The sequence below is a fragment of the Hyperoodon ampullatus genome (assembly GCF_949752795.1).
Source record: "Hyperoodon ampullatus genome assembly, chromosome: 13".
NCBI classification, from domain to species: Eukaryota; Metazoa; Chordata; class Mammalia; order Artiodactyla; family Ziphiidae; genus Hyperoodon; species Hyperoodon ampullatus.
Window position 1 is genome coordinate 45692920 of NC_136926.1, and position 12725 is coordinate 45705644.

Here is a 12725-nt window from a genome sequence, read left to right on the forward strand (position 1 = left end):
ACAAGCAAGATGGGAATTCCCTGGCGGTCTTGTGATTAGGACTCCATGCTTTCACTGCCAGGGGCCTGAGTTTGATCCCTGGTCAGGGAACTAAGATCCTGCAAGCCTCTCAGCATGGCAAAAAAAAACCCCAAAACACAAAACTAGCCAGATTATGCTGACCAGACCACCGCATGACCAGCTTCAAGATGACTGTCAGAGCTGACTGTGCTGTTCTAAATATAGCTCCTGACTGCACACCCCTGAAACGTCCCAGTTTTTTCCCATAAAATCCTTTTCCCTCTAACCGGCAACTGGGAGATGATTTGGGGGACACTAGTCCACCCTCTTCCCAGGGTCTCTTGTCTCTTGAAGATTGACTTTTGTGTCATAGATCTGATATTTCCCTCTCTACTTGTTGCTACATTTTCCCGCTGAAGATCACCACCCTCCCTCTCCCCTGCTTTCAGGTATAGCTCTGATCTTATTGAAACATTCACAAAATTGCATTGTATTGGCCAGCCTCAGAGAGATGTTACGCATTCCTCTCTACTTCCCGATATTCTCACCTTTGTGTAGTTTCCTCCCAGATTGTACCAGAGTTTGTGTGATCAATGGAATATGGCAGAAGTGATGGTATATCATTACCTAGCTTTGATTCTAGAGACTATTGCTTCTATCTTGATTCTGTGTGTGTGTGTTCACTTGCTCTAAGGGAGGTGAGCTGTCACATATAAGGTCACTCAAGTGGCCTGTAGAGAGGACCACATGGCAAAGAATGGTGTCTTCTGGCCAACAGCCAGCAAAAAATGGAAGCTTATCAAGAACAATTTGAGGAATCTTGGAGGCTAATTCTCCAGCCTTAGTTGAGTCTTGAGACAATAAAAGCCTTTGCCTACAGTTTGACTGTACCCTTGTGAGAGGATGTGAACCAGCCATCCAACTAAGCTGTTCCTGAATTCCTGACTCTCAGAAACTCTGTCAGATAATAAATGTTTGTTGCTATAAAATAAAAATTATTTTAGGGTAATTTGTTAGATAGCAGTAGAGAACTAACACAAGCACAATGTGTACACATAGTATAACCTCATCACTCTGCCATCCCTTTTTTTAGAGCCTGGAGTTAAGAGATACTTCCTACATCTTGGATTCAATACTCCAGAGTTGACACTTGGGTTTTCACAAAACTAAGTGGTCACATTCTCTTCCTTTCATGTTTGCCCAGAATGTAAGGCTGAGCTTCTGCTTTCATCTCAATCTCAGAGGAAAAAAATCTGAATTATGTGGTTCCACACTATCATCCAAAGCTGGACCTCACACTTAAACAGCCTGCTTGATAGAGGGTTGGAGTATTTGGGGAGAGCAGGGTATAGCTGTACAACCAAGTTAGCCTGTATCATTTGGGTCTGAAGCTATTTTTTTCCTCCCTTCCTATCTCTGCAAAGACTAATATTCCACAGATATAGTTGATTCTTATTTATGTTCTATAAAGTCACTGTAAACACTGAATTAGCAAATACTGAACCATTGCTCCTAGGTCAAACAGAGGGCTAGGTTTCTTCAAGTTTCTGCTCACATTCTCATTAACTGATCAATGTATAACCTTGTTTTATGTGTTTCTGTTTAAGAACACTTTATTTGATATATACTATTGATTCATTAACATTGAACTCACAAGTAACACCACTGTAATTCATGCTGGATAAAGCTCATCCAACATGTATTTTCCTTGTAAGGCACATCACAGCTTTCTTGCACTTATGAACACTAGTTAGCACTTCAGCACTGCACTTGGGGGCTATATTAAACAGTGAAATCACCAATAAAAAAGCACAAGTATGCAAAAGTGTGGCACTAAACAGACTGTGAAAAGGGCACTTGTTTATAGTATGAGAGCTGAAACAAGAAGGTAGAGTATTGTCTCATTCAACCTCAGCCAGGAATGAGCACATTGGGCAACTCAAATTTTTCACCACTCTGCACATGACCACAAATGACTGCAAAACTGCCTTGAGCATTGGTTTTGAGGTTAAAAATACATTTTACCAAGTAGGCAAATTTGCAAATATCAAATCCACAAAAAATGAGGATCAACGATTTATTGCATTCCTCATATATTCCTAGTGGTAAATGTGTCAAGAGTCCTTGTCATAAAAGTACTTCCTAGCTGGTCATGGATATGAAAAATTGGAAGAGTCAATGTCTGCTCTACTGCACTGGCCCCTCCCCGCTTTCCGTTAACCTGAATACCTACCGTCATATGGTGTCAAACTGATTTTGATGGTTGGGTAACAACAATTTTGAAGTTGGAACAGATGGGTCCCTTTACCCAGTGAGCCCAAACAGCCTGGATGCTCTGTTTTCTCAGACTCCTGCACCTGGATCTGATTACTGATAACCACCTTTCCCTGCCCAGTAGTTTCTCTTAAGTTTTCACACACTCCCCGTTCCCAGTATCTGATGTCAATAGTCCTGGGGATGATATAATGATATAGATCTTTACTAAACTGTTTGCTTTTTTCACCCATCAAAATCTTTTCTGTCCCCCGTCTCCATATCAACCTGAAAAATTAAAAACAAATATGATCAGACTTGCTTGATCATAAAATCACCTAGAGATCTTATTTGAAAAAAAACAGATTTCTCTCAAAATATAGATCAGAATTTCTAGGGAAAGGTCCTGAAAGTATATAGTCTTATCAAGTGTTCTATGATGGTTTTTATGATTAGACATGTTCTGGGCCTTAGTAGTTCTCCAAAAACTTCAAGAACTTGGAAAAGGATAAATAAAAGAAATTAATATACCTGACTCAAGATTTTCCTTAGGTCCATTTGGACCCAGATTTTTAATTGAAATGAACTATCAGGAAGTCTCAGCCTTTTCACATAAGTAATAGTTAAAATTATAATAATGGAATTACAATGGATATATTAGTTGGAGGTATGCCTTATGGTCCTGGCTTCCTACTAAGGAGGTGGCAATAATTTTTGTAAAATATTTAGTATATCAAATTTGAGAGTCATTGATTCTACTGCTTTCTTGATCTTACCAGAAGGCATCAAAAGAAAGTTTTTATCAACTACATCAAAACTGCTACCTGGCCAATAGCAATTGTAAGACACCAAGACACAATTAGTGTTAGATGAATTTCCATTGTAGCTATACTAAAATGTAAAACAAACAGCAAAAACATCAAAAACAGTAGCAAACAATTGATGAATTCAGATTATGTTACTATATTATTATATTACATTGATTTATTTAATATAAATTGTAATTGTCCCAATCATACTAAAGACTATTTTCCAACTAGGAGAGTCTTGAATACTTAGAAAATGGTACTCCATTTGTATACGCTTATGTGTTTGTTTGTTTGTTTTAAGCTCTAAAAAAATTACTCTTTTTTTAAAACTATATCATAATATTTACTTCTTGACAATATCTACTTTCCTTCATATCCATTGCCTGCCTCTGGTTGAATTTCGATTATTCATTTAAACTCTAACATTCGTTTAAACTCTAACATCCTCTTGTAATGGTTTGAAGTTTTACTGTTGCAGTTACTCCTGCGAAGCAGAGTGTAGAAAGGTGCTGTGTTAATAGCTCCATTTTTACTTGTTCTTAGTGTCCAGCCTTTCATGGATCACTTTCCTCTAGTTTGTTTGTGATAATTAGTCTAAATTAGAGGTTCTCAAACACCAGTGAATATCTCAATTTTTTTTGGAGCTTCTTAAAAACACAGCTGCTACAGACATACCTTAGAGTTTCTGAGTCAGATTCTGAATGGGATCTAGTCATGGGAAGCCCAGGGTGCTTAATCAGGAGAATCCAGGGTGAGCGTTGGCACTTGTAGACTTATTCATGTTCATAACAAGGGCATCTGCACAGAAATTTTGTTTCCCCTGGCTGCGTCAACTTTAAATTTGGCTTCTTGAGAGACCTAACCCTGCCAGTCAAACTTCTACTCCTAATATCTAAATGTGCACATTGACATTAATTCATATTTTATTTGCTCCTTTTGATAACATTAAATCACACAGAATTTCCAGTGAAGGGATCTAATTTATGCATCCTGTTAGAATGATAGGTGTGAATTAATTATAAATCACTTATAGATTAAGTGGATGTATTTTAATTTTTTCTGAGATAAATGCTTTTTTTTGAGATAAATGCTTTAAACAAAAGATTACATTAATAAAAAAATTCTAGATTGTGAACTAGACTGTTAAAATTATACTTTTATCTTGATTAGAGTTTTTGGATCTGTCAAATCAATCCAGAAATTGTCTCTGTGCATGGTTAATCTATTATCATTTTCAGAGACCACATCCTTTAAGAAGTCTGCCTCAATTTGGTATTATAATTCTCCTCCACTCACAGTAATTTAATCTTTCCTTTAAAAATTAATACCAAGCAATACAAGAATCAAAATCTTATGTATGAATGAAAATAACTTCATAGCCTTTTTTTCCATTAAAAGAATTGTTAAAAAAAATTGAATGCAAAAAATATATTCACATGTCCTAAAAGTTTACATAGCATAGATTGGATGCTTAATGTGATTGCCATTAAAACAAATCAATAATGAAACCCCTTAAACACTGAAGCAATCAAACACAGCTGAAAAACATTCATTGGAAATCATGATATATTTTATAAATCAGAGATGGCAAATCGATAACAAGGTTGAAGGTGCACCTGTGGTGATCAGTCTTGGTTGCATTTTCCTGACAGGTGACCACATAATATTCATTGGGAAGAAGATTATATTGGATAGATGGGATAAGCTGATGTCTGGGCCATTCACTGCTTATAGCCACAATAAAGATTGAGACTTAATGAATTAGTCCTCTTATGTGTACATAATTACATAAACAAACAAGAAATACTCTAGTGAGAATAGTGGCATTGTTAAATTAAATGGTTAGTATATGCTGGATTATATGAAATTGAAAATACAAAGCTGTGCCATCAATCATAGAATCTTGGAAGCTAAAATTACCTTAGAGACCTTAATTCAACCTCTGATTTTACAGATGTTGAAATAAAGATGCAGAGCAGATAAATCATTTGTTCAAGCCAAAACAATAGGTAAAATCTAAATCTAGAAATCATACAATATTCTTCCATTTCTGATATATATATATGTAACATCTAGGAATTAAACACACACAGTTAATATTTCTATTGCAAAAGACATTTTATGAGTTTGTTTTCTGGAATTTGATTCTGTCTTACTAGAAATAGAATTTAACTTTTGAAAGCTAGATCTCCAGAGAAGTCCATAAAGGTTTTCATGCCAAAGCCCATCTTTCCTTCTGCAACGGAAGGAGGACTGGAAAAGGACTGGAAAAACTTTTTGATTCATGGAACTTAAGGAAGAAAAAGTTGAAGTCTGAAATGTTTTATTACAAATTTAAATAGTCCCAATGAATAACATTTCTAATATGTTTTCTAGGTTGACATTCTAAGTATATGTCTATACTTTTCCACTACCCCAAAATTTCAAATTCAGTGAGTATGAGACAGGGACTGGAATTCTGTTTTAAGGAATCCCAGGTGACCTGACTATATGTTGGTTTTATGAACAATTGGCCCCCAAAATATATATTTCATCCTTAGCATGGTCTATAGATTCCTTCATGCTCTTAAAAATAAATGTCCTTTAGGGCTTCCCTGGTGGCACAGTGGTTGAGAGTCCGCCTGCTGATGCAGGGGATGCGGGTTCGTGCCCCGGTCCAGGAAGATCCCACATGCCGCGGAGCGGCTGGGCCCATGAGCCATGGCCGCTGAGCCTGCGCGTCCGGAGCCTGTGCTCTGCAACGGAAGAGGCCTCAACAGTGAGGGGCCCGTGTACCGCAAAAAAAAAAAAAAAAAAAAAAGCAATGTCCTTTATTATTTCTGTTACAATCCAGATAAGCTAGTTTCCTTGATTTTCAAACAAAATATAATGATTCATTGCCATCTCTTAATACATGCTGTAAATTATCATGGAGAATTTTTACACTTCTAGTGTTTCCATTCACAAACTCTACTTAGTGTTTAATCAGGTCCAACCCTAATCCTCACCGACTCTATGTATCAGTAACCCATAGTTTCACAATCACCCCAGAGCCTAGTGGCTTGAAACAACCATTTATTTAGCTCATGATTCTGTAGGTTAGCAGTTTGTGCTGGCCTCAGCTGGATTGTTTTTCTGCTGGTCTCAACGAAGATCACTTATGTAAATACAGTCACCTGCCAGTCAGTTGAAAGACTTTGCTGCTGGGGATTGGCTGGCTGTACGTTGTTTTGACAACAGTGATTGGACCACATGTTGCCCATCAAACAGCAAGCCAGCCAGGGCTTTGTCATATGGTGGTAGTGGCAAATATTCAAAGAGCCTAAGTAGAGGGAAAACCTCATCGTGCAACAGCTTTTAGGTCTCTGCCTGCACCATGACGCTAATGTTCTATTGGCCCATAAAAGTGACACGGCCAGCCCAGATTCAAACGTTCAATTAACAGGCTCTACTTCTTGCTAGGAAGACCTGCAAAATCACATCACAAGAGTATAGATGCAGGGATGAGAAGAATCTGCCATCATCTTTACAGTCTATCATATGTTGATACTGCTCATGACTGCCTGAATAGAATGTCAGAAAATAATTTGATCAAAGTCTCACACCTAGTCAGTTTTAGAGAAAGATTCATGCAAGTCATGTTTGAATCCAAAGTTATTGAATCCATCTTATGAAAGATCTTAAATACATCTTATACCTCTTCCTTCTTTCATCTCTATTGAATTATCTGAAGTCAAGCCATATCACCTCTGACCTGGATATAATCTCCTTCTAATTAATTTCCTGTTTCCAACTTCCTATCTGCAATAGCTTTTCCATGAAGTAATTTAAGTGATATTTTAAAATGTAAATCAAATTATACTATTTCCTTAATTAAAACCTTTCAATGGCTTGTCACCTTGTATTAGAAAACAAAAATCCAAACTTCTTATCTTCATTTATAAGACCCTAAAATATCTTCCACTTTGCTTTGCTCCTCATACATACATCATTCTATCCTGTCCAGGATACTTGAGCAACACTGACCTGTTCATTGTTTCTCCAATACACTGAGTTTTTTCTCCTTAAAAGCCTTTGCTTTGTTGTCCCTGGAGACAGGACTTCTGAAAGGAAGATTCTTCCCTATTGGACTACTTGGCTCTCTGTCATGTAGACGCATTGACAATGTCAGCTTCACAGAAAAAAGAAAATATTGTTTTCTGTAAGGTAGCCATGATTTTCCCTGGGTCCTTCCCAAAGGCAATTTATTACATTAATATTGGGGTGGAAGCTGGTGAATGGTGTCAATATAACACTCATCAGTATTTGAAATTACCTTGCATGTTCATTTACTTTTATAAGATCTATTTCCTTATTACCCTTGTAAACCAAATGACAGTAGAGAACTTGTCTATCATAATCACTGCTACATTCTTAATGAAGGACTGGTGCTTGAAAAAATATATGTTGAATTAAGAAATGACATGCTTCAGATCTTGGAAAAAGCCATGAAAAATAACACAGGGCTCTTTCCATATCCTGGACAGCTTTCAGTGATGAGCAGAAGCCCAACTATTCCAAAGCTCATCCTCCTAAGGGTTTCTTCTTTGATGAGAGTCCCTACACAATTGTTGAACATTACACTAAAAGGATTAAAGCATTCCTCTTCAGGGTATGTAGGCTAGGTATGACCTCAGGGATGTCCATGTGACCAAAAGAAAAACAATGGTCTTCATTTAAAATTAATTTTCTCTAACATCTAAATGACTGATGTTATATCCCTACCAAGTATGACAGAGGGGAAATGATAAAGGTTGAAGAAAACTAAAGACCTGAATGATGGGGCGAAGTAAATACTGAGAGGAGAAACATAAGAGGATTGTGGATTTAGTGACACAGAAGACAAATTTCATTGACTTGCTTTGATTAGCCCTATTTCTTTTAACTTGGTAGAGACAAAACTATAAGCTAACTCTGGAGTATTTTTGTCAGTCTTGACTGAAAATACAGGCAGCTGTGTTTTAGATGATTTATGAATATTTTTAACACAGATTGTGTAAAGGATTTCAGACTCAAGAATAAAGTATACTTGACAGCAGAGTTATAACTAGGAGGACTGGTAAGAACAGTTATGGAGATTAAAGAATGTGTCCTAAATTTACAAGAGTGTATACCAAATCATTCAGTCATAATTACCTTAGAGAATTGGTAGAGAAAAGAAAATAACTTGTTAAACTGCAAAGTATGCTATGTTCTCTCAGTGTTGCTTATCAGGGTATTCTTTTAATGTTGTGTGGGCATTGTAACAAAGTGGCATTCTTGAGACTGTTTATGTAAGAATATTGACATTTCCAGAAGATTTGTGACATATCAAAATGTCTACAAAGAGTTTATCTTAGACTCTGATTAGAAGGATCTTATATTTTGCTTAACTGAATTCTCATGTGAGTAATGCAGAATGCTTTATATACCCATTATATACTATTTGTAGATGTATGCACATAATATTTATATTTCAGTGTTTTTATTTTTGAATGTTTCATTTTTATTGGAATGGTAATAGCCTGCTCCTAGACACATTCAAATTTTTGTATATCACTAAACTTGGTAATTAAGCTTGTTTTTTTAAAATTGTTGTAGCTGTTCTGTTTTTATGTATTCAGACTCCTGAACATTGCAGTTATTGGAACATAAATATACACTCAAGTAGATTGGGGATATTTAAGAATCAACATTATTTACTCACTTATTCAATAAAGCTGTGTTTATTGAACACCTATTATGTGGGGGGACTAGGCAAGTGACTGTGGAAAATACAAGGTAAGAAGACAAATATCTTTTTAAAAAGTAATTCAAATTATTTTTTGGTGTAGATAATACACATTCACAAATCAGTAAAGCATAAATAATGAAAAGACTGTGTATGATTAAATTGCACACTTTAAATGGGTGAATTTTATGGTATATGAATTGTATCTCAGTAAATCTGTTTAAAAATAATACGTGCATTTTTTAAAACATCTTTATTGGAGTATAATTGCTTTACAGTAGTGTGTTAGTTTCTGCTTTATAACAAAGTGAATCAGCTATACATATACATATATCCCATATCTCCTCCCTCTTGCATCACCCTCCCACCCTCCCTATCTCATCCCTCTAGGTGGTCACAAAGCACTAAGCTGATCTCCCTGTGCTATGCGGCTGCTTCCCACTAGCTATCTATTTTACATTTGGTAGTGTATATATGTCCATGCCACTATCTATCTCACTTTGTCTTAGCTTAGCCTTCTCCCTCCCTGTGTCCTCACATATACCCAGAGAAAAACATAGTTCAAAAAGACACATACACACCAATGTTCATTGCAGCACTATTTACAATAGCCAGGTCATGGAAGCAACCTAAATGTCCATCGACAGATGAATGGATGAAGAAGATGTGGTATTTTTATACACTGCAATATTACTCAGCCATAAAAGGGAACAGAACTGGGTCATTTGTAGAGACGTGGATGGACCTAGAGACTGTCATACAGAGTGAAGTAAGTCAGAAAGAGAAAGACAAATATCATATATTAATGCATATATGTGGAATCTAGAAAAATGGTACAGGTGAAGCGGTTTGCAAAGCAGAAACAGAGACACAGATGTAGAGAACAAACTTATGGACACCAAGGGGCAAAAGTGGGTGTGGAGGGGCGATGATGGTGGGATGAATTGGGAGATTGGGATTGACATATATACACTAATATGTATAAAATGGGTAACTAATAAGAACCTGTTGTATAAAAAATATATGAAATAAAAAAACAAAGCAAAAAGAATACTATGTGCAAACTGATATTTACAGAAATATAAGTGATCAAAATGGATTCTTTGAAGGCTGATATTGGCTGGTAGACATAGGCACAATTATAGTGTTCTTTAACGTTGACATCTATTCCACTTGGGTTGGCCTCTGTTCTGATTGGTTAGTGCAGAAGGTTCACCAATTATTAAGCATTTGATCATCACCCTACTTTTAAGTAGAGGGTTTGGAGTAGAAAAATATTCTTGAAAGAGGGACAAAATATGGAAAAAGAGATATGACACCAAGGAAAATCCAAATGGAAGAAATTCAAAAGCAGTAGCCTACTGGGACAAATGCTTAGGACAGAGATTCTCAGAGCATGGGAAAGGAACCACCTTGTATCAGAATATTGGAGAGGCTTATAAAAAATGCCAATTTCCTAGCTTCACCTCAAATCTAGGAAATCTGATTTCCTCTGGGTAAACTAAGCAAGTTTCCTTTTAATAAACACCCTCAAGTAATTTTTAAGGATTGAAATGAAAAGTTTGAGAGCTATTAGTTTAGAGGATGTATTTACTACATAGCAGAGTTTGAATGATGAAATTATTGAAACAGAAGAATATCTATGAAAACTAGACAGAGAGGTTAGTTTCAACTTTGTAGATGGTGATGAAATGGTTTACAGAGAGAGCTGGAGAAGCTGAGATTACTAGACTTTTGCTTAATTTAGTTAAATCATTTGGAATTTCCTAATCATCAGGAAATTGTTTGAAAATTAAAAATCTTTATATAAAAAAGATTGATGTATACTTCTTTCTGGTTTCTCATGAGGATAAAGAGAACTGGAAATTGCATCACTTCCACACTTCACATGAAAAATAGTTGGACAGACTGCAATTTCATGAATTATTTTGGGCCTATCAGAGAGTTGGGTGTCACAGTGCAGTATAATAACCTGAAGTCTAAGGAAATATAGGCACCTGCAGAGAGAGAAAGGATGCTAACACTTGGAGCATGTAAAGCCAAACAGCAGTAAGAAGAAGTAAGCTAGAATATTTAACAAACTGGTGGAGGCCAAGCGTAAGTGGGTGAAAGAGAGTGGAACCTTGGGGGCTGCAGACCTAAGTGGAGTCCATATCCTTTTGCTGGATTCTTTTTCTCCACGAACCCCAATTGCCTAGATTTGTGATAATGTGTCTCTTCTTGTGAAGACCGGAGGGAGAGGAAAAGTAACTGCTATGGGAGGGTTATGAAAAGCTTCCCAAATCTTCTCCCCAGTCTTTTTCATGGAACAAAATCAATCTGGATAAAGAAGGCTATCAAAGGCCATCACATTTTGTTTATTTGTGAAAAGCCATTGCAGCTGTGTGAAGATAACAGGGGAATAAAAAACACAACACAACAACTCATCTTGGGGGTAAAGGGGAGGGAAGGGCAGGATACATTCTCAGAACAGAAATACAGCTGAGAGACGGTTAGAGGAACTGGAAGATCACAGTCGTGACAAGTAGGGACATACTTCCTACTTAATACTGATGCTTAATCAATACAACAAGAATTCCCCCTATCCCAACCCAACCACCCTCACAGCCTAACAAGCATCAAGTAACAAATAACAGTGAATACCCCCAGAGGAGTTCAAGAGCACGAAAGCCTTAAAGGGAACATTTAAAGCTAAGCGTAGAACAAATATTAAGAAAAACCTTAACATTTTTGGCAAACCTCCTCCCACTTTAAACAAATGGTGGTGCTAGAGGAATATGAAGAGAATGGTGCTAGGAGGTTGACTGTAGCAGCAAGAAACCACAAACCCAGACCATCTCTACATTAAGTCAAATTCCCATGCTAAAGGCCTCGCAGATGTAAAACTATAAGTATTTCCAGGCATACTAAAACAAACAAAACAAAAACTTTTATCTTTGTCTCTATTATTTTGTACTGGAAGCCTTTATTTCATCCAAAAATTACTAGATATATAAAAGAGAAGAAAAATATGACACACTGCTAAGAGATGAACCAATCAACAAAAGTCAGTTCAGATATGACACAGATGTTGGAAATATTTGGCAGGAAATTGAACATCACTAAATTTAATATGTTAAATTCTCCAACAAAATAGAGGTTAACATGAATAATAGATGGAATAACTGAGTAGAGGGAAGAAAACTATAAGAAAGAATCAAATAGAAATGTGAGACTTTTTAAAAGAATGAACAAAATTAAGACTATGTTCTATGAACTCATAAATTGACTCCATACAGCTGAATAAATAATCAGTGAACTTGAAAACAGAAACATTAAATAAAAATAAAACCATAAAGAGAAATATAAGTAAACAAACAAAACAAAGCGGGGAATCCAAGAGCAGTGGGTCAGTAACAGTCTAATACATATAACTGGTAACCAAGAAAGAGGAGAGAAAGAGAGAGAGAGAGAGAGAACAAGGCAAAAGAAATATTAGAAGAAAAACTGGTTAAGAATTTTCTATAATTTATGACAGATATCAAAAATGTGCTCTCATCAATCCCATCCAACATTCTACTGGAAGTCTTAACCAGTGAAATTAGGCAAGGAGAAAAAACAATGCATAATTTTTTATGGAACTAGAACAAATCATCTCAAAATTTGTATGGAGACACAAAAGACCCTGAATAGCCAAAGCAGTCTTGAGGGAAGAAAACAGAGCTGGAGGAATCAGACTCCCTGACTTCAGACTATACTACAAAGCTACAGTAATCAAGACAATGTGGTACTGGCACAAAAACAGAAACATAGATCAATGGAACAAGATAGAAAGCCCAGAGATAAACCCATGCACCTATGGTCAACTAATCTATGACAAAGGAAGCAAAGATATACACTGGAGAAAAGACAGTCTCTTCAATAAGTGGTGCTGGGAAAAATGGACAGCTACATGT